This window comes from Eleutherodactylus coqui, chromosome 8 (assembly GCF_035609145.1).
Source record: "Eleutherodactylus coqui strain aEleCoq1 chromosome 8, aEleCoq1.hap1, whole genome shotgun sequence".
Lineage (NCBI taxonomy): Eukaryota > Metazoa > Chordata > Amphibia > Anura > Eleutherodactylidae > Eleutherodactylus > Eleutherodactylus coqui.
In genome coordinates this window covers 605,801-628,430 of record NC_089844.1, presented here as the reverse complement: position 1 = coordinate 628,430, position 22,630 = coordinate 605,801, and positions in this window count along the sequence as shown.

The window sequence follows — 22,630 nt, the reverse complement described above, 5'->3', positions numbered from 1 at the left end:
TTAACTATGCAGTTTATTGGTTAGTTTCCAATCCAACATTTGTCATAGGTCAACTTAACCCTTCATTTGCATACCTTCCAGAATCTTCCAAGTCAGCAGTGAATAACCTCTTGATGGAGTGCTGAGGGGCCCAAGTAGCTCGAAGTTCTTATCTTATCAACACACATGTATTCCCTGTACTTTAGCAAAGCGTGTGGTCGGCCATTTTGTGTAGTCCTTTTCATGACTCTGTGGCGTAATATTAAATATTACTTATATACCCACATTTACATACATATAGGCACATATACATACATGTGCACCTTCATATATACATACACATACATATGCACATATATATATATATATATATATATATATATATATATATATATATACATACATGTATATCCATATATATATACACATCCACATATTTCTAGTTTATGAACATTATTCTCTAGTCTTAGTGTGAGGCGTCAACCCCTCCCTTAGTATCTTGTTATTCCTAGGGCCCCTTCAGCTAACATGTGGAAGCTTCTTGATATTCTTATCTCATCTAGAAATATGTCCCTAGTTTGTGAAGTAAATTCTCCTGGTATATTTCAATGGCGTCTCTAATTGCGCAGTTTTAATTCATATAACAATTATAATACCTTAATTTCCATTACAGGTAATATTAATAAACCGCTATAATTATTAAAAATAAATATAGCTTTAGTAACACGCTGCTATATCGTACAGATTTTAAGGCACATATATTAAAAATATACATATAATCTAATTATTATAATACGGTAATATTATTAGACCACTAATTTGTAAAACAAATACACTACTATGCAATGCATATATATATATATTTATAATGTAATTAATATTAATAAAACAATATGTTTATCCTTATACATTAATACAAAAATAAAAAGCAATGTACTACCTTTTCCAACACTGTTTTGAGAGGTCCAGGAGATGGTTTGTCTCTGTAAATTCAGAAGATGAGGTGGCTCCCTGTAAATTGGTTGTATATGGCCTGCAATGCTTTCTTATATACAGGATCTCCTTGACCAACCAGGACATGTCCAGAACATGTGTTTCTAGTTATTTACAAATGTCCACTGTTCCCACCTGGCCAAAGGAACTTTTTATCATCTGTAATAAATCAGCGCTGTGATCCCTGCATCTAGATTTTATTTATTAAAAGTATCAGGATGGTTGAATCAAGGGGCCAGAAGGTCCCAAACTTCAGCTACTGTCATAGTAAATTAGCCCCCTGGCTAATGACTTAACTTTGTTGCAATTAACTCATAACGGGCATTCATTGTTCCTGTGTGTGATGGTAGATGTTTTTGCCTCTAATTAATCAGATCTGTGACACCAGCATCTAGATTTTATTTATTACAAATGTATCTGGGTAGCTGAATCAAGAGGTCAGAAGGTCTTACTGTCACGGCGAATTAGCCACATGGAAAGACCTTGTAAATGCTGTTATGCTGAATATGGCATTCTATGTTCTGTCATATGTTTAAAGCAGAAAAAAGCTGGGAGTAATTAAAGCGCTGTACATGGCTTTCTATGTTCTGTAATCACAGAACATGATTCTGTGGCTGACAGAATCAAAATGTAATAGATTAAAAAAAAAGCTGGGAGTAATTAAAGCACTACATGCCCCTCCATACTATTACCAACATGCCCTCTCCATGGGTTGCATGCAGATTGCAGCGCCAATATTTTACAGCATCACGTCTAGGGTCTTTCGCCGGAATTGAAAAATTTCATAGCTCTCTTAAGGGTACAAATCGGCGTGAAATTACAGAATAGCTGCGAAAGATTAATTGTTATAGCCTTCACAAGCAAATCAAAGAAATTTGCAAGAAATAAAATAATTGTGGCTGATATAGATTCACTTTAGCAATCTGACCTCGTGTGTTTAATATAGTATTCTAAAAAAAAAAAGATAGAATAAAATACATTTTAACGCTTGTAGATGCTTTATCAAAATACGCTTGGTGCGTTGGATTAGCATCCAAATCTGGAGCATGCATCGCAAGAGCCTTCGAGCTGATATTTGAAAATGGCAGTCATGTACCGCGAAAAATATGTACGGATCTCGAAGAATTCTCGAATCAACACATGAAACGGCTTTGTAAAATATACAACATACACCATTACTTTACGAGTAATAACGTAAAAGCTGCATTGGTTGAACATTTTAATCGCACTTTAAAATGCCGAATGTGACGTTATCTCACACATAACACATTTTGCTATATCGACATTTTATTGGTGCTTGTATCCAGTTATAACCTAACTTATTATTGTACTATTCGATGCTGTCCTGTGCTGGTCACAAAAAAGAACTCCTTAAGAATTTGGCAAAATATCTACAGCAATATTCTGAACTCAAAGCCTGACAAGCCTTCTTTAAAAATCAGGAATCATGTAAGGACTTTGCAGTATAAAGGAACATTTGTGAAAGACTATGAGCAAACTTACACTGACAAAATTTTTATCATAGCCTCTATTAATACGCAATTTCAAAAACTGCTCTATAAATTAATCGACCTGAGCGGCAAGGCTATAGAGGGTTCTTTTTATAAAGAGGAAATACAGCAGGTATCTGCAGATGAGAACCGCGTCTACAGGATCAAAAAAATATTGAAGAAAAGATGTAAAGTGGCTCCGGTACCCTAAAAAATTTAACTGCTGGGTTGATGAAAATCAGTTGACATCCGCATAGGCCATGGAATCGGAGTCCTTTTTTATAACTCTTCCTAGTAACGCATCTTCCAAAATCTACCCTGAAAACACAATTTCTACTCACACCACAAAACTAGCGACGCCAATTCCCCTCTTGGGAACTTACGATGTGGCACTAACCGAGATACAGTATCCTCATACATGGGATACGACTATGCCGAACGACGGCAACTTTTTCACCGCTAAACAGGGCAACGGGTTTAGGCAATATTATGTGAAGGCGGGGTTTGATTCTAGCGTCAGTGATTTGACAAGAGCCATAAATGACAGAATTGAAGTTTTAAGGATAACAAGCGAGGTCTTTAAGCTACGCTATGACGAAGTAAAAAGAATTGTTACAGTTACCTATTCACCAACGGTTCACTTTGCACCAGGTCATAAATTGTCGGTTCTGTTAGGCCTGCCTGAGTATAATGAAGGTTTTGCTGGTAATATGCCAGAAAGACGGAGACAATACGCAGACATAAAAGCAGGGTTTTACACATTATTTGTGTACACCGATATCATACAACATCACTTTTTTGGTGACAGTTTTGCACAGCTTTTAAGAACCGTTGAAATCAGTGGTAAAAACAGCGACATTGTGACAATCCACTACAATCGCCCTGATTACGTGCTGGTGTGCAAACAACATTTTGACACAGTTACAATGTCCATTTCATCAGACCAAAATGCACCTGTTAAATTCAGGTACGGGAAAAGCATAGTACAAATTACATTTTAGGCCGCGCAACGATTCACAACGCTAAAAATTCTGTCTGAGGGTATACGGCGATCCAGCAGAGTTTGCTTATTACTATCTTGCGCAGTCAGGAAGCAAATTAGACGGGTTTCAGGGCAATTAGTATATGATTGGCGCAGGAATAGCGGGTATCTTTAAATCGCTTTTCCGAAGGGCTGTTCCTCTTTTCAGAAAAGGTTTAGAATTAGTAAAGCCTCATGTAAAGACAGCTGTCAAAAATATCGCTGGAGATTTGGTCACCTTTGTTTCAGCGGCTGTTATGGATAGGCTCAATCCACCGCGACAAGAACAGTGCAAATCAGGCCTTGTTTTAGTTGCAAAAAAAACCCATAAAAGAAAAAGATGGATTGTAGCATGATTTCACCCACTGCTCATGAATAAAACTACTTCATGCAAAAAACAACGCCGTCAGAAACCCGTTAGACGAGCAGCAGACAACATCTTTTAATTCTCTAACAAGTCTTTCATACACGATTTGAAGAGTGCACCAAATCTGAATTGGATATTTTCACCATACCGCCCATGCAAATGAGTATTGAAAAATCTCTATTTGTTGAAGTGCAGCCTATCACAGCACTCACCAACAACACCACATTGGAATTCTTCATATTAGGTAGCGGTGAATATTATTACGTCTTAAATAATACCCTCCTGCACTAACTTGCTGTATAGTGAAACAAGATAAAACAGCCATCCCTGACAGGGCTCGTGTGTGGTTTATTAATCATCCTGTAGCCACGCTTTTCAATCAAGTGGACAAGACATTGGGTTATTGGCTAATCTCGCATTTGGATAACCTTTATAGCTATGGTGCGAATATCGAGACTATTTTTAATTGTAATGATCAAACGCACGTGTCCCAATTTACAGCTGGTCTGTTTTACAAAGATTCGGCCGGGCATCATCCTGAAAGGACCTTCACAGTTTAGACGAAATTAAATATAAAATCAATTATTTTTATTAGATAACCTTAAAACACATATAGCACAAATAGGGCACTACACACAGACCTCTATATTCCCAGAGGTGTACAAGTCTCAAGAGGAGACTTCTACCACTTGCCCCCTGCAAATTATTCCCTCTTCTTCATCATAGGCAGATGTGGCATAGCATACTATTAGATTAAATCGGATGAAAGCTAGGGCAATGTGGTAGGATAGTTTATCAAGAAAAATAATTCTAGAACGCGGATATCGGTATATCTATTCCTTTCCTAGATATCTTTCCCTATTTGCCTATATCTAGGAAAGTATCCACAACCTAAGAGAAAAATGGTAGCGCCTCTGGCCTTGATGGTAGGTCAGGGCTATCTGTGCGCTGTTCGGAAGTCAATCCTTATAAAGCAAGCTTAGCTCCTCCTTGGGAGGGAATATCACAATGTTAGGCCAATCGTGTCACTTAGGGGTGGGATTACATTTTATCAATAATGGTATATCCCTCTTTTCTATTAGTGTATAGAGCATAAAGTATATCCATCTGATCTTATCTATTTATAAGAAGGGGCATTATGCCTACCGACCGTTTTTTTCCTGCTGCGATTCGTCTAAAGACATTAATTCATATTGCATGTTTTCAATGAAGGTCCTCCCATCGGGGGCCGCGCTTCCGATAAAGCCCTTTGATAGGAGGAAGAGAGGGGCGCTGTCCGCGACATTACGCCATGACGAGATGACGTCACGTTGCGTAAATGCGTCACTGTGTCATGCGCTGTCATGTGATCGGCGCCACAAGGTCTAGAATCCAGAGACCATGGGACACAGCGTGATGATCCGCGATGACGTAGATGACAACGCGGCTGTTCCCCGGGCGGTCACGTGATCTAATTGCTGGATAGTGGGGGACACAGCGTTATGATGCGCCATATTGTAAGTGATGAGGTGGCCATTCCCAGAGCGGTCATGTGACCCTCATAGCGGTTACATGTTCAGGGGTAACGGCTATTTTCATCAGATTAAGATGCATATGTTTTCATATTAAAATGACCATTATGAATCATATAGGGTTATCTTAAGTCGATATGTGCATTGTTGATATTTTCAAAAACAGCAGCATAAATAAAAATGTTGTTTTTTTCCCTTTTATTTTCATGGGATGCAGCATGTGTTCTTCATTTATTTTTTTAAATACTTTCTCTACTTTTGAAGGGGTATTTCTATATTTTATCAATAGATCAGATATCTACTATGTTGATTTTTCTGATTTATTCCAGGGATAATAATTACATAAACCTAGGCATATATATTTATTGGCCAGGTTCATATAAGTTTATTATATTATCCCTTATTTGGGCTATTAATATTTGTTACCAATATTGCTTAAGGTAACAGAGAGTAAAGCCACTTGATATGTATAACATGCCTTTTGATCGGTAATTCCTTATTCTAAAAGGCGTGTATAGTCTCACCTTCTTTTTGTACAATGTATAGAATGAATGATTGATGGATTGTTCCTTCGTACACTTGAGTTCTTATTTATACTCCTATACACTTTTTTTCTGATGCTAATGGACTCACATGCCCAAACGGTAATTCCATGTCAACAGAATCCTCTCTTTCATTTCTCATTTTACTTTTCATAGAAAGCAATTGAAAATCAATTGTTCATTCAACCCTTTTGGTTGCACTGTCTCCATCCTGTATATCCATCTTGCTTCCTTTTGGAGGAGGAGGGTGTCAATATCTCCTCCTCTTACATCTTTCCTTTGATCCCTTGAAATTTGATACAATCAGAGTTGCCCTCGTGTACATCCCAGATGTGGTTCGATATTGGAGTTTTCTCCTTTCTACTTACGTTGCCAATATGTCCTAAAATTCTCCTCCTAAATTCTTGTCTAGTTTTTCCGATGTATTGTTTCTCACACACACATGTGGTGAGATAGACAATATTTCGAGTGGTACAGTTAAAGAAATTTTATGTCATGTATGTTTTACCGGTCACACTTGACGAGAAGGAACTGCTTCTTTCAATGAAGCTGCAGGCAGCACAGTTGGAACAAGAGAAAGTGCCATTAGGCACATTCTTAGACAGCCAGTTTCCGTCTTGTTTTTTCCCATCTAGATGGCTCCTGATGAGATGGTCCCGGATGTTTCTTTCCCTCCTATACGTTATTTTCGGGTTTTCTGGGATTATGTCCTTAAGGTCTTTGTCATTGGATAGAATGTCCCAATACCTCTCCAGTATTTTCTTTACTTCAAGATTTGCTGTGTCGTAGGTTCCCAGTACCCTCATATTGGGAGCTTCCCCTCTTTCCTTCGGGATCAATAGCTGTTCTCTATTCTGTTCACATGCGTATTTATATGAGCTGTCCAAGAGAGTTGATGGATACCTCCTCTGTTTAAACCGGTCATAGAGTTTCTTACTTTCGGTTTCGAAGGTCGCTATCTCTGAACAATTTCTCCTCACACGAAGATATTACCCTTACGGTATTCCCTTCTTTAGGGAATAGGGGTGGAAGCTGTCCCAACTCAAAAGATTGATTGTTGCCGTTGGCTTACGGTAAAGGTTGGAAGATATTGAGCCATCTTGTTTAATTTCTATAGTCACATCTAGGAATTCGATAGAGCAATCGCTGATTGTTGATGTAAAACGTAGGTTGAGCTCGTTGCAATTAAGGAAGTCCACAAATTCTTTGAATTTAATCTCACTACCAGACCAGAGGATAAGAATGTCATCAATATATCTTGTCCATAAGACGATATATTGAGACCAGTTGGTATTTTCCTCTGCGAATACGATCTTTTTTGGGGCCTGAAAGGACACTTGATGGCCCCAATTTAGGCTTCGCTAAAGCCGCCGCAACACAGCGTTCTAAATCTGTGGAGCTTCTGGGCCCTATTTATGGCCTGGATTTGAAGATAAAACTGACTAGATATAAAGACTCTTTCTGCCTGATGTCCACCAACCCTGACGGTTTTAAAATACAAATTCTTCATTCTTCAATTTTCATCAAGAGAGTACAAGTATCGCCTGCTGTCAGAATAGTCCACAGTCAAGCCCTACTAGCGACCTACGCTAAATATACTTTGGACAGAGCTTGCTTAAAGTTCTATAGTATACCTAAGGGTACACGAATTACCAACCATGAAAATATGTTCCTTGGTCATATCCCTAAAACTGTGATATTAGGTTTTGTCAACAATGAAGCCTTTAGCGGCAGCGTCCAAAAAGCCCTCTCTGTTTTCATCATTATTCTGTAAACCATGCGGCCTTGTATCTGGACAGTCAACAAATTCCAGCCAGGGCTTTCAACCTGATTTTGATGCTGAATTCGCTATTAGGGAATACATGGCTTTCGTACATAGATCCGGAAAGCAGAGAACAGACAGCTCGATTTCGATTGATTGGAATGAGTTCGTTAGCGGCTATACATTTTTTGCTTTTGACCTTTCCCCAGACCTGGAGTTGGGTACTTACTTCCCCCTTTGTTAAAACTGGGAACCTGCAAGCGGAAATAAGATTCGCTGTCCCAACCCCGCATACTGTAAATATGATAGTATACGCCGTCAACCCCGTTATTCTGGAAATAAATCACAGAAGAGAAGTCCTGTATGATTACAATTAATTATGAACACTTTTAACTTATGAATCTCCTTGAGGGTGACTACCCACTAGCGTTTTTTTTTTTTTCCGCTGCAAATTCACTGTTTTTTTTTTTTCCAATTGTGAATGGGACTTTCTAATGTTACAAACGCCACGCAACGCAACTTTGCATTTTTAACATTAAAAAGTCCCATTAACAATTGGAAAAAAAACGCAGTGAATTCGAGGGCAGAAAAAAAAAAAACGCTAGTGGGTAGTCACTACCCACTAGCATTTGCGAATTTGCTGCGTTTTTTTTTCTCCCGGTGTCTATGGCACTTTATAATGTTAAAAACGCATCGCGGCAAAATCACAATTTACCACAAAATCGTGATTTTGCGCGATGCGATTTTAACATTAACAAGTCCCATAGACCCCTGGAGAAAAAAATTGCTGCAAATTTCGCAGTGAAAAAGAACTGTAGTGGGCGGGCACCCTAAATCTGATCCTTATACTTCGGGAATTTTTCCTGGGGTATACCCAAGTAACTTCCTCCCACGCTTCAATATGGATAAAAGGCCTTCGGCTTATATAATTAACCCCGATGATTCCAGTCAGGGAGCACTGGGTGTTAATTGTACTATACAACGCTGAGAGAGCCATCTTTTTCGATAGCTATGGCTTACCCCCAGATAGTGAAATTTTTCCCACCCCTTTTATAGACTTTTTAAAAAGAAATTGTGAGAGGTACACATATTGGGATAACCAAATTCAGGATACTGACAGTGTATTTTGTAGACATTACTGTGTGCTTGTATTATATTACATAGCTCGTGAATTATCTTATGATCACATTTTACGTTTCTTTATGTCAGATTTAAAAAAAAATTATTTTGTTCAAGGTTTTCTAAAAGAGAAATCTTGTGATACCCAATACCACTGTCAAATCCTCTATGCTTTTAATATGATCTGTGCGTCTTTATATAATAGATACATGAAGTATAATAGATAGATACACGTGTTAGCCATTAACAGACCCCTTAATGATTCTAGCTGTGTAATAATAGACCTCTTCATTCATCACTATACTGACATCCATTAGCTGAAACTAATTAGCTAATAGTTGCAGATATGTAACTAATACAAGACATGCCCAATTCATCGATACGCAGCCCACCTACTAGGGCCTGAACATTAGTGGTTGGTGTGACTAAATACAATCAGCTCATCTCACTATACCTCAGTTTTGAACTATAAGGACAGAGTTTACAGTTATATCGAAGTGATAAAACTTTAATATGGACTCAGACTACGCAATTCTGTCCATACACGCAGCTGAACAAGCACATTATGATGCTGAAATAGCGAATATCATACAACGCTTGGATTTGCCGCAGCCGTGCAAGAAAAACACAGCGCTATTGCTGACTGCGCTACTCAATCGCCAGAATATTATTACATAGAAAAATAAGTACATGCTGGTATATAAAAATGACGAAATTCATGGAACCAATTTCCCTGCGCTGGTCAGACATACGATGCAGAGTCACACGTTTGAAAGAAAAACTATCCCAATAGGCTAGAACATTTCTATGCACGCAATAGCAGAGGCTAATGTACCGAGTGATATCGATGCAGACGCTTGTACTCGTGAATTGGTGGAATCTTTGAAGATGGATTTTTTAATAAAGGCCATGATGGATCTTAAACTTTAAGACAAAAAGAATTTTGCACTGTTGCCGCTCAAACATAATAGCCTTGATCGGTTATGCTACGCCACCCGAAATAACACAGGAGAGCTTGCTGCGTAAAAAGCAATCAACACCGTTGTTCCCATGGCGTGGTTATGTTTGTAAATTATTGTAAAAAAATGCAACTATATATCTGTTAACAGTATACAGTGTTATACACATCTATGTAATAATTCTTATGCATTCATTTATGTAATAACTCTATAATCTGTATTATTCTAATCGCACATCGGTTATATATTCAGTGCGCTCAATAAAGCTTTATAAAACTTTGCATTTTGTCTACTGTGTGTTCTCTATAATACTGTTACTGTCAGGCTATACATAAAAGCTTATTAGGGGCGTGGAAATGCTAAAAAGTTATTAGGGGGTGGAAATGCATTCTATATATTAACCCTTATACCCATAAAGTGACTTGAATGGTATATAACACTAAGTCAGACTATAAATATAATAAGGCCTTGATTATCATGAGACACACTTTATTCACAGTGTGTCTCATGATCTGTCACAGGCCTGGAATGCGGTTGGGGGCCCTGATATGTCACAGCCCCTGGAATGCAGAAGGGGCCCCTAGGCTCCAGATGGCTGCCAGATGGCACATCAAAGGGGGAGGGTCAAAGGTCATGGGAAGCAGGCGTGGCACCTGTCACTTTCCAAAAGGGGGCAGCTTGACAAGATATATGTAGGATATACTACTAACATCTGACTACTGCTGACTTCTCCACATTGTTGGACTGCACCTTGTTACATACAACTTCTAGTAACACAACTCTTCAAAGCACTACATATTCTGCATTACTACTGACTAATATAGTGAACTGTGTTGGTAGCCTCTTCTGGTGTATTCGACATCCAAGAACCAGCATCATTACAGGTGGATGGCTTGAGATGGGAACTTAATGCCCTTCTTCATAGGGGTTGTTTTCAGAATAATAAGGTTGAGTAAGACATATTTGTCTGTTTTCAACCTTAATATGAAAATGTTACTTGAGTTCCGTGATAATGTTCTCATGTTGTTGTTGTAGTTTACTGACAACTGACACCAGACTCTGAAGATAGACATATGTATATTTTTTTTAATTTGCTCACAACAATGTTCTACAACTCTGGGCAAAATTAGACAATTTATTCATTACAATATATTCACTCAAGAGCACAACCTTATTATTTGTTTTTATACTTGTCATACTGAATAATAATGCAAATCTTACAAACAAGTGCAGTTTTTTTTAATTTAAATCCTTAATCTTTATTGATCTCGTATGTCATTACTAGTATAAAGTATGCAGAGTATTTTTCAAAAGAAAATATTCAATCTTACAGCAAAATATGTACCATTTCTTCAAAATGTGATTCTCTAGAAGTTTGCAGTTAGTCTTTATTGCAAAGAGCTATGATCTTCTCATAAATGCTGTCTTCTGTTATCAGTTGGGTTAGGTCTCTTAAGGTAGGAACTATATCAGATCTCCATTTCCTAGCGATCAGGGTTTTAGCCCCTAATAACATTGTGACCTATAAAATTTTTTGAGGGAAGAGAGATTTTTCCAGGATCCAAAAGAAATATAGCTATTCCTGGGGTTAAGTGGAGATTAAAGCCTGTTACCTTATAGATAAGCCTGTACACATCCCCCCAAAAGGGGCGCAGTTGTGGGCATGCCCAGAATATGTGCATCAAAGAACCTGGATGTCTATATCTCCTCCAACATTGAGCGTTGGCAGTTATGTTTCTCCTGGCCAATAGGGAGGGAGTGTAGTACCAGCGTGTTAGTACCTTTAAGTGTGTCTCAATCAAGTTAGCCCCCTTTGAAGCTTTTCCCGCCCATCTAAGAGCTCTGAGCCAATGAGGTGTGATAATTTTTTGGCCTAAGTCTTTTTCCAGTTGATAAGGTGGCAAATACCCTCCGATCTCAATGTTTCTGAGAAAGTATCATAAAATATTTGAGCGGAAGGTTTTATTTGAGGAAAATTTAAGTAGAAGTAGATTAATTCTGGAACCTTGAGGTCATTAATTTGGAAGTCTTGAATAAAGGAAGTCACCTGCATATATCTGTATGCTTCTACATTTGATAGGTGGTATTTCAATTTCAAAAGCGTAAAAGGGAGAGGGCCATTCACAGAGAAAAAGTCAGAAATGTAACATAGACCAGCTTTGGTCCATGATTTAAGTTGTAGGTTAGGAATTAGGTATTCTAGAGCTTCAATAAGTATGTTTAGGAGGGATCGAAATTTGTTTTTATCGGCTTGTTGGATCAGGTCAGACCAGGCTTCCAGGGAGGCCTTCATCGAGGGAGGCATATTTGTAATATTTAGGTGTTTTTTTCAAGAGTGGGGTGGGAAGTACTGATCATCGCTGCAAACAGTAGAAATTTTAACGGTCTTTGATTATTGTATTCTAGTTCTATTGAGGGCCAACTTAGTTTTGGGTTGTATCTAATCCAGGGCAATGAGTGGCTCAATACAGTGGATTTGTAATAGGATTCTAAATTAGGGAGACCCAAACCTCCTAGGTATCTATTTAACGATAGGCTTGAAAGTGTTATTCTAGGTCTTTTATTTTGCCATATATAGTTAGATAGTTGTCTTTGAAAAAGTTTTATTTTGGAATTGGTACGATAAATGTGCGGAAGTAGTGAAAAATTTTTGGTAGTATTATCATTTTATAGATAGAGACTCGGCCCAGCCAAGATATAGGATTGGTTAAGAACTTGTCTAGTTCTATTTGAATATCTGCAAGAAGTTAGGAAAAGTTAACGATAAGCAACTCTGAAGTAGGGAAGTATAAGTTTATGCCCAAATAGGGGATGCTCATAGTTTGCCATTGAAATGGGAATTCTGCTTGAATGTCTTTTCGTAGATTGTCTCCAAGATTTATTCCCAAGATTTGTGACTTATTGCTATTTAGTTTACAGTACGATATTTCTGCAAATTTAGTCTGAATTGGTTAGTATGAGAAGGACATCATCAGCAAATAGACTGATTTTGTGTTGTCTAAATCCGGCAACAGTTCCCTGTATGTCTAAATTGGTTCTTATGGTTTCCGCCAGAGGTTCCATTACTAGGGTGAATTGTAGGGGTGATAATGGACAGCCTTGACGGGTGCTGTTGGATATGGAGAAGGAGTTGGAGAGTAAACCATCAGTTAAAACTTTTGCTGAAGGAGAGGTGTACAAGGCTCGAAAAGCTTGGAATATATTCCCTGAAAATCCAAATTTATTTAAGGTGGCAAAAGTATATCCCCAGTGTAGTCTATAAAATGCTTTTTCAGCATCGAGGGTAACCAGAACTGCTGGGTGTCGTGTGTTTAAGTTTATATAGGAGGTTTAAAATTCTTCTGGTTCCATCAGAAGCTTGTCTCCCCTTTATGAATCCTACTTGATCCGAATGTATAATATTTGGCAGAATGTTTAGGAGTCTCTGAGCTATCACTTTAGCATAGATCTTAATGTCGCAGTTTAGGAGGGACATAGGTCAAAAATTGGAAAGGGAGGTAGGATCTTTCCCTGGTTTAGGGATTGTTACAATTGTTGCTTCTAGATTTTCCCTGGGGAACGAGCCACACGTGATGCCTTGATTGAAGGCCCTCGACATATGCGGAACAAGTGTGGTATAGAATAGCTTACAGTAGTCGTTAGAAAAGCCATCAGGCCCAGGGGCTTTTTGAGGCTTTAGAGTTTTAATGGTATCTATTATTTCTGCAGGTAGCATAGGATTATTGAGAATTTGTAGTTGAGTATTGGAAATCTTTGGAAGTTTAATACCGCTCATAAATTTTTCAATAGCTTCACTAGATGGTTGAGGGATCTTTTTATTGTCTTTTAGGCGTCGGTTACACGGGCGATTTTTCGCGCGATTTGCGCATGCGTCCGGCGATTTTATAGAACCATTGCTTTGCAATGGTATCGGACACATGGGAGCTTTTTATGCGGTAGTCCGATAAATTATAGAAAAGTAATCGCAGATCGCGCCTATCTGCGATCTGCGATTCCTTGTGTTCTGTATATGCGCTCAATGGGGCCGGCGGCAGCAGCGCCGACACCATTGAGAACATATACTATAAAGATCATTCTCCTCTGCCACAGCTGTAATAGCTGTGGCAGAGAAGAACGATGTTCGCCCATTGAATTCAATGGAGCCGGCAATACAGCCGGCTCCATTGAAAGCAATGGGCTGCTGGCGAGCGCAGGATGAATTTTCAGGAAGGGCTTAAAAATATAAGCCCTTCCCTGAAAATCATCCAAAAATGTGTAAAAAGTAAAAAAAAAAATATACTCACCTTGTCCCCGCAGACGGAGTTCAGCCGCGGCCGGCCGACAGTTCTCCTGAACTGCTCTGAGTAGTATTCAGCAGCCGGGGATTTAAAATCCCCACCTGCTGAATGGGCTGCCTCTGATTGGTCACAGCCCTCACCAATCAGAGGCAGCTCTCACTCATCCATTCATGAATTTATGAATGGGTGAGTGAGTGCTGCCTTTGATTGGCTCAGCGCAAGGACCAATCAGGGGCAGCTCTCAGCTATTGAATGACAGCTGAGAGCTGCCCTGATTGGTCCCTGCGCTGAGCCAATCAGAGGCAGCACTCACCCATTCATGAATTCATGAAACGCGGCTTGGAGCAGATTTTTCCGGCGATTTTTCGGCCCCGGTCACGCGATTTGCGGATGCCCATCCATCATGCGATCTGCAAATCATGGCAAAAAACGCCCGTCTGACCGAGGCCTTAGATTGTAAAGTTTTTTTGTAGTATTGCCAAAAGGATTCTATGATTTGGGAAGGATGACATAATTTCACTGATGGATTTTGGGAATCAATTATTTATGGAATTTTAGATTTTTGTACCCTTTTTTGACAAGATTTGCCATCATACGTGATGGTTTGTTATTAGATACATAAAATGACGCCCTACTTGCTCGCATTTCTTTATCACAGTTATCCATCAACTTAGATCTAAGCGCCTGTCTCAAACCAAGTAGTTCTTTATTTAGAGATTCAGAAGGAGCTTAAGATAGTTGGTCCCCCACAATAGACATTTGTGCAGTTAATCTATTAATTTGTTGGGTTTTTTCCTTTTTGTGTTGGGCCCTAATTTTAATAGGAACCCCTCTGATAACCGCTTATGTGCATTCCATATAGAGAGTGGAGAGATATGTCGGAAGTAGAGTTGTGTTTAAAATAGTCTTTTAGAGAGAACATTATAATAGCCTGATTTTTGGGAAGTTTCATTAAAAACTCGTTATTTCTCCAAGTTTTGGGTCTTTCATTGAATTCTTCCAAAGAAAGATAAATTAGAACAGGGGCATGATCTGACCAAGTTGCTGTCCCAACTTGTGCCAATGTGACCAGGGAGAGGGTAGGTCTATTTACCAAGATCAGATCTATTCTTGAAAAAGTCCTGTGTCTCGGTGAATAGAAAGTAAATTCCCTAGATGAGGGATCCAGGCATCTAAAAGTGTCAAATAAAGATTATTTATAAAGCCAAGGAAGCATAGAGGGTGTAGTTCTCCAGGAACCCCTTGTAGAGTCAAGGATTTTGTCTGGTACAGTATTGAAATCCCCACATATGATAAGGTTGCCCACCTCACGTCTCCTTACTTTTTTGATAGTTTTATTTAAGAAATGTAATTGAGAGTTGTTTGGGGCATATAACTTGTCCAGCGTAAAAGGCTTGTGGTTCAAAGAGCCCGTTAAGATCAAATATCTACCCTTGACGTCTATTTCTTGAGAAGTAACATCAACCTGTATGGAGTCTTTAAAAGCAATCATAACTCCAGCTTGTTTTTTGGAGGAACATGCTAAATAAATATTGGGGAATTTTTTATGTGAGAATTCTGGACATCGCAAAGTGGGTTTCCTGTACACATATAATATCAGCATCCCTAGATAGAGCATCTTTCCATAATGAAGAGCTTTTGAATGGTGAGTTAAGCCCATTGGTATTTAGAGAAAGTATTTTAACCAGCATCTCGATATTTTAGAGTATATGCATAGGTATGTGGACATTTCAGAAGGACTGGTAGGTCAACTTTAACATCGTGAACAGAAACAGAAACCAATACATGCATTATGATGCAGGTTAAACTTCGTTTGTTCCAAAGCATTAATTAAATATACTTGGCAGGCTACAAGGCCTGATGAGTGAAAGCGGGGGACGAAAAGTTTGCCTGTCAGGGTGTCTTGCAGTCACCTAAAGTAGGTGTATTTTAGGATCCTTTTTAACAAGATAAATGACAATTTTAGGTCCAGTCTTGTGTTTCTGTACTTGGAGATTTTGCTGCCGACTTAGAACGTTGTGAGATGGCTAAATTAAGTCCCCGAGATTTGTGTAGTGGGGTAGCATCCTCAGGCTTGAGTATAACATGGGTAATATCATCTTTGCGGACCAAGATTTTAGTCGGAAACCCCCACCTATAGGAAATTTTAGCTTGTCGCAAAGTTGAAGTTAGTTCGGAGAATTTTTGCCTTTCGGACACAGCAGCTTGAGATAGATCTGCATATTAGCGAATGGCCGAATAAGGAGATGGTAGTTCATTCAGCAGACATTAGAGCATCTTTAATGTAATAAAAGTGAATCCTAGCTATAATGTCTCTTGGAGTAGAGTCGGCGAGAAATTTAGGTCTTTGTAACCTGTGAGCTCTATGATTAACTCTTGTGGATTTGCATCAGGGAGTAATGCGCATATCAGTTGTTTTATATAGTTGGGAATTTCAGATGTTGTGATTGATTCAGAAATCCCTCGAAATGTAACATTGTTGCGTCTATTTCTATCTTCCAAATCAGCAAGCTTTCCTTTAAGCTGATTAACTTCATTGGCAAGATGGTAGTGTGCATCAATCAATGCATTGTGAGCTTGGGTACGTTCGCCCATTTTGTTTTCTGTATGGGCCACACGCTCTCCTATAGCTTCTACAGTGGCTGTAAGCGAGTTATTGAGAGATTTGAAGCTCAGTTGAAAGGAATCGCTCAGTGCCACTACCATGCCTTTTATAAAGGATTCAGAAGCTTGCTGGGATAATGATGGCATGATTTTAATATAATCTCTTAGGGAGGGGGATTGAAATACAATAGGATCACTGCTTTCTTGTCTGGGGCGCTGTTTCAGCGGGCTTGCAGAGGGTGATGGATACTGTGCTTTGTGGGGTGAAGCTGATGTTGGGGCTGAGGCTGATGATGCCATTTTGTCAGATATATGAAAGTGCGCACCATGTCTTTTCCCCCCGGGATGATCATGTGCCAGAAAGACACTGGGATTACTCACCGCTCCCTCCTGTGACCGCTCTGGAGAGTATCCTCCAGGAGAGTTCACGGGCACCCCCTCGCTCTCCTTAATACTTGACAGCAGAGGTAGTTGGAGGGATGACAGCGCCGGCACGCGGGGCCTTGGGTGCTGTGAAGAAGTCATCCAGACGCCGCAGCTGTGAGCGGGAGGTATTGCGTCTCGACATCTTCATGATGAGGGCTAGCAGGAGGCAGTATTTGAGAGGTGAAGGACCTTACTTGTTGCTGTGGAGTAGCTGGTAGGTGAGTTTTGCTTCGGAGCTTCTATATTACACCGCCATCTTCTCTCACGGCCAGGCCACACCCCCCCAACAAGTGCAGTTTTGATGTTCTGTTCCAAGTCATATATTATAATACTTGTTTATACCAGTATAAACTTGTAAGGTGCTTCATTACATTCTGATACTACAGGGAAATCACATATGCATACTGTTGTTTATCATTCTTTAGGTTACAGAGAATACCGATTAGTTAACGGGCCTCATCCATGTTCCGGCTATTTAGAAGCAAGAGCTGGTGATACTTGGGAATCTGTTTGTGAAATTGATGCAGAGCTAAGAACAGCCAGTGTCCTCTGTAGAGAGTTCAGATGTGGAGATGCAGTGCCATCATTACTGAACTACACAAGAAGACCAGGACCAATATTTAGAGAGAAAATCCATTGTGTTGGTAATGAGTCCAGTCTATATCGCTGTTTAACACATGACGTAGAAGGAAACTGCACCAAGCAAAATCCTCCTGCTATAGAATGTAAAGGTATGAGATACTTATATGTAAGATGCTCATTCATATAACATCATCAATGTTGTGGATTTTATCAATCAACTCCGGGCACAGTGGAGCGTCTGTGCAGGGTTTCCAGGCCAGGCTGTTTGAGAGGTGAATTCTGCTTTTCTGTTATTACATTTGTTCTGCTTTTCCCTTTGAACTACCAGACATCTTCTTTACCTGTCCTATAGTTTACCCTCAGCAGAGCTCATTCAATAAGAGAGCATATTAGAGTCTTTTTTCACAAGAAAGAATAAAAGGAAGAGAACCTGCTTTTTTTTGGAACAATTTCATTTTTATTCACATAGCAGAAATGTGCGTACAAATCTAAATGAGCATTAAAAGTTTGTTGCATTAAAGTACACGTTGACTTTGTTATGGGTAAGCTGAACTTGCCAGTAAGATATTCCAGAATTCAGTATAACACCAAGGTAAAGGATGTTGGTTCTGGAAATAAGTAAGATAACAGTACTTACAACTTGAGTCTTTCTATAAAAACTTTATTAGGGAGCGGTAACTGTGATCCCAGGGTTCCGGACCAGGCGTAAAATCTATTATAGAGCAATGTGGGTGCGTCGCCATTACCCCTTAGAATGCATCTCTCTGGAACTTTTTTCTTTAATTAATTGGTTATGTTGTGTTAGTATAACCTATTGCTAAGATAAGTACTAAGTTGTTAACGGCCCAGCAAGGTGGGCCCCAGGATCCCAGCACACACACGCCAGAAACAATTGAAAACAATTGCCCCAACCCACAAAGAGGGAAGGGAGCGGTGAACAAGTATTACAAGTATTACAAGCATTACTACAAAGCAAGTTTTATAAAGCAATAAGGTCCACATAATGTCAACATCTGAATGTTATCTTGTGTCTAAGTATATACAGCAAACTTTATCTCATCAGGTCCTCACTCATAAGCCAGGCCTCTGAAGAGCCATCTATCCTGCAAAAATTATGTGTGTCATTCTAATTGACATCCTCTCAGGTTTCATAATGACTAGGGATGAGCGAGTATACTTGCTAAAGCACTACTTGCTCGAGTAATGTGCCTTAGCCGAGTATCTCCCCGCTCGTCCCTGAAGATTCGGGAGCCGCCGCAGCTGACAGGTGAGTTGTGGCGGGGAGCGGGGGGGAGAGGCGGGGAGAGAGGGAGAGATCTCCCCTCCGTTCCTCCCCGCTCTCTCCCGCAGCTCCCCGCTCCGCGACGGCCCCCGAATCTTCAGGGACGAGCAGGGAGATACTCGTCTAAAGCACATTACTCGAACGAGTAGTGCTTTAGCGAGTATACTCGCTCATCCCTATTAATGACTGATGCCCTTGAAGCTGAACTTTGAGAACCCAGACCCGGATGAGTTTGTAGGTACTCAGTAAATAGTTAGATGAAAATATTTAAGAGATGAGGGGGGCGTGGCCTGATGCAGCGGAGAGAAGTCGTGTGAAGGCTTGCTCCGCTTTAACAAACCCTAAAAAGCGACTATCAGCGACTTCAGACCCGTCGGACTGTGCAGTGAAGCCACCTCACACCCGGCAGAAGAGATGCCGAAAAGGAGAAACACTAAAACTCCACTTACCAAAGTATCGGACTTCTTCTCCTCTCGGAGTTCGGGGAGACCGCAGCGGAGTTCACAAGATGGCGCCGCTCCGCTCACTCGTTCCGGAGCCTGCGAGGAAGCGCAGGTTTCTCCTGCACACCTCTCGGAGGGAGCGCTTCAGTCAGCTGCCAACAGGGAGAAGACACGGAGGAGGCTTCCGAGGGATATCCATCAAGAAGGGGTGAGTGATGAATCTGAATCACTGCACAACGAGGTAGCAGGCCCATCCAAGATGGCGCCGAGAGGCTCCCGGTCCCCATCTGCCTCTGTACAATCCTCCCCCTCCACAAGCCCAGAAAAGCAGAGACCCTGTCGTTCTCCATCTCCAAACTCATGTCAGCAAAAGTTACAGTTTGGAGAGGAGAGTCTCTTAAATGTTCCTTCCTCTGATGCTCCAGCATCAGAGGTTTTTATCAAAAACATGATTCTAGCGCTTCATAGTTCTCTGCAAAGAGATATTCAAGCCCTATCAACATCAGCCAACAAATCAATACAAGAACTAGAAGGGCGCACAGATCACCTAGAAACGAAAATGGGTGAAATCACTGCTTCACACAATAGTTTGATTGATGCCCATTATACAGTTGAAGATGAAGTAGAAGCTATCAAGAACAAGCTAGCTGACTTAGAAGACAGGAGTAGGAGGAATAATTTAAAGATACGGGGCATCCCTGAAAGTGTTTCTCAGGCAGAATTAAAGCAGTTTCTTGTCAATCTAATTAAGTCAATTCTACCCAATGCTAACGACCAGGACTGTATAATTGACAGAATACACAGGTTAGTCAAACCAAGCTTTTTGCCGGATTCAGTGCCGAGAGATGTGATAGCAAGACTGCATTTTTATCATATAAAAGAAAACCTGATGCTTGCAGTCAGACAAAGCCACTCCTTACCACCTGCTTATGCCAATATAAGCTTATTTGCAGATTTGTCGCAGACCACGATAAAAGCCAGAAGGGCTCTTTCGCAAATAACTACTTCCCTACGGACCGCGAACATTCCTTATAAGTGGGGTTTCCCAACAAAGATTTTAATCTATAGAAATAACTCTTTACATGTTATTTCCTCCCTGGAAGCAGGAAAAAAGATCTTACAGCAGTGGAACATTCCGATATTGGAGGAAGTGCATCTGTCCAAGTATTCTACCTCCAAAAAAGAAACCAGCAGAAGAGCGCTGCCGTCAACTCCATTGGCAGGAGAAGCAATTGCTTGATGTAAAAGGCATGGTTCAAGGGTCTGTGCTCACAACTTACGTGAGTAACCGAGGGTTTGTTCTATAAGGCGAACTCTTACCCCTCCCTCACCTTTTAACAGGTTAACCCTGAAAACTTTCAGACATTCTTTGTTTGAGGTTGCGCGTCCTCTTCCTATTCTATTGTTCCAAACTAACGAAAATGGAGCAAGGGAAGAGTCGAGCAATTGTTCTTTTATATACATTATGCATTGTATGTTATGTTCGTTGTTTATGTTGCCAGGAAAATTCCTTATCACATGCTTTATCTATATATTTCCATGTCCATTAAGATAATCTCGCAAAATGCAAAAGGGCTCAACACTCCCTTTAAAAGAGCAATGATTTGGAGGGATGCAAGAATAAATAAAGCAGATATTTTATGTGTGCAGGAAACACACTTTACGGAGCTTGCATCGTCCAAATTCAAAAATAAATTCTTCCCTCAGGTTTTCTCGGCCACGGCCCAAAACAAAAAATGTGCGGGAGTGGTGATAGCCTTCAGGGAAGGCTTTCACATTACAGTAGAAAATCAATTTATTGACGTGAAGGGCAGGTACATCATCCTCCAGGGATTACTTAACGAGACCCCCCTCACTATAGCCAACATCTATGCCCCTAACAGCTCCCAAATTTCGTTCCTAAATAAAACAATGAAAAAACTGAGGAAAGTACAGAAAGGAAAATTAATCATATGCGGTGATTTCAACATTATACCAAACAAAGAAATAGACTCAACAGCTTGTCATAGGACAGCACCCACATTACAACCATGGCTCCTTAGGGAGGGTATGTATGATGCCTTTCGATGCCTTAACACCTCTTCTAGGGAATACACTTTCTTTTCACCCAGATTCAAAACATTCTCCCGCATTGATCTATTTTTGGTAGATAGATGGACCCTTCCATCAGTAACAGGATCGTCTATAGGGATAACTACATGGTCAGACCACTCCCCAGTTAGTATCGTCCTTAAAGTGGGCCCCCCTTTCAACCCTACTAGAATTTGGAGGAATGACATAAACTTATTTAAAACACCACGCACCCAGGAACTAATTAGGCAAGATTTAGTAGAATATTTCAAATTAAACGAAAACCCCGAAACAGGTAAATTTACAATTTGGAATGCACATAAGGCGGTGATCAGGGGGACCTTGATCAAATTAAAAAATATAGAGAGAAAGAACAGGCAAGCCAGAATTACCTCACTATTAGAAAGAATTAAGAAACAAGAAGAAATAGAGCAAAAACTCCCACCCCATAACAAACACTCAGAACTGATTGCTTTGCGAAAGGAACTAAGAAATGAACTTCTAGAAAACTACAATAAAGGCCAGGTATTCTCAAAAGCAAACTATTACTCTAACATAGACAAGCCCTCGAAACTGATGGCAAGCCTAGTTAAGAAAAGGCAAGTAAAAGCTAAAATTCCGTATTTAAAATGTCCGTCGAATCCTAATTTGCGCATATCCCACCCGCAACAAATCGCGGAACAATTCCAAAAATTTTACACAAAGTTATACAATCTGAGGAACTGCAAAGAAACCCCCCAACCCACTCCCGAGATCATAAGACAGTTCCTGGATAGCATATCCCTACCCTCGTTAGGCCCACTAAATACAGAGTTAAACAAACCTATTTCATTAGAGGAGGTCAACAAGGTAATTACACTATCCAAGAATTACAAATCCCCTGGCCCAGACGGACTATCGAATGAATACTATAAATCATTTGCGTCTGTTCTATCACCCCGACTGACCTCTATATTTAACGACTTTATGAGTAAAAGCGAGATGCCTGAGGAAATGGCACAAGCAATCATCATAACTTTGCCAAAACCAGGCAAAGATCCTATAGAGCCAGCGAATTTTAGACCCATCTCGCTTTTGAACTCTGATACCAAGCTTTACTCTAAAATCTTAGCCTTGCGGTTATTGGAGGTTTTGCCAGAAGTAATTCATAGTGACCAGAATGGGTTTACAAAAGGCAGAAATGCAGCTGATGGTGCGCGCAGA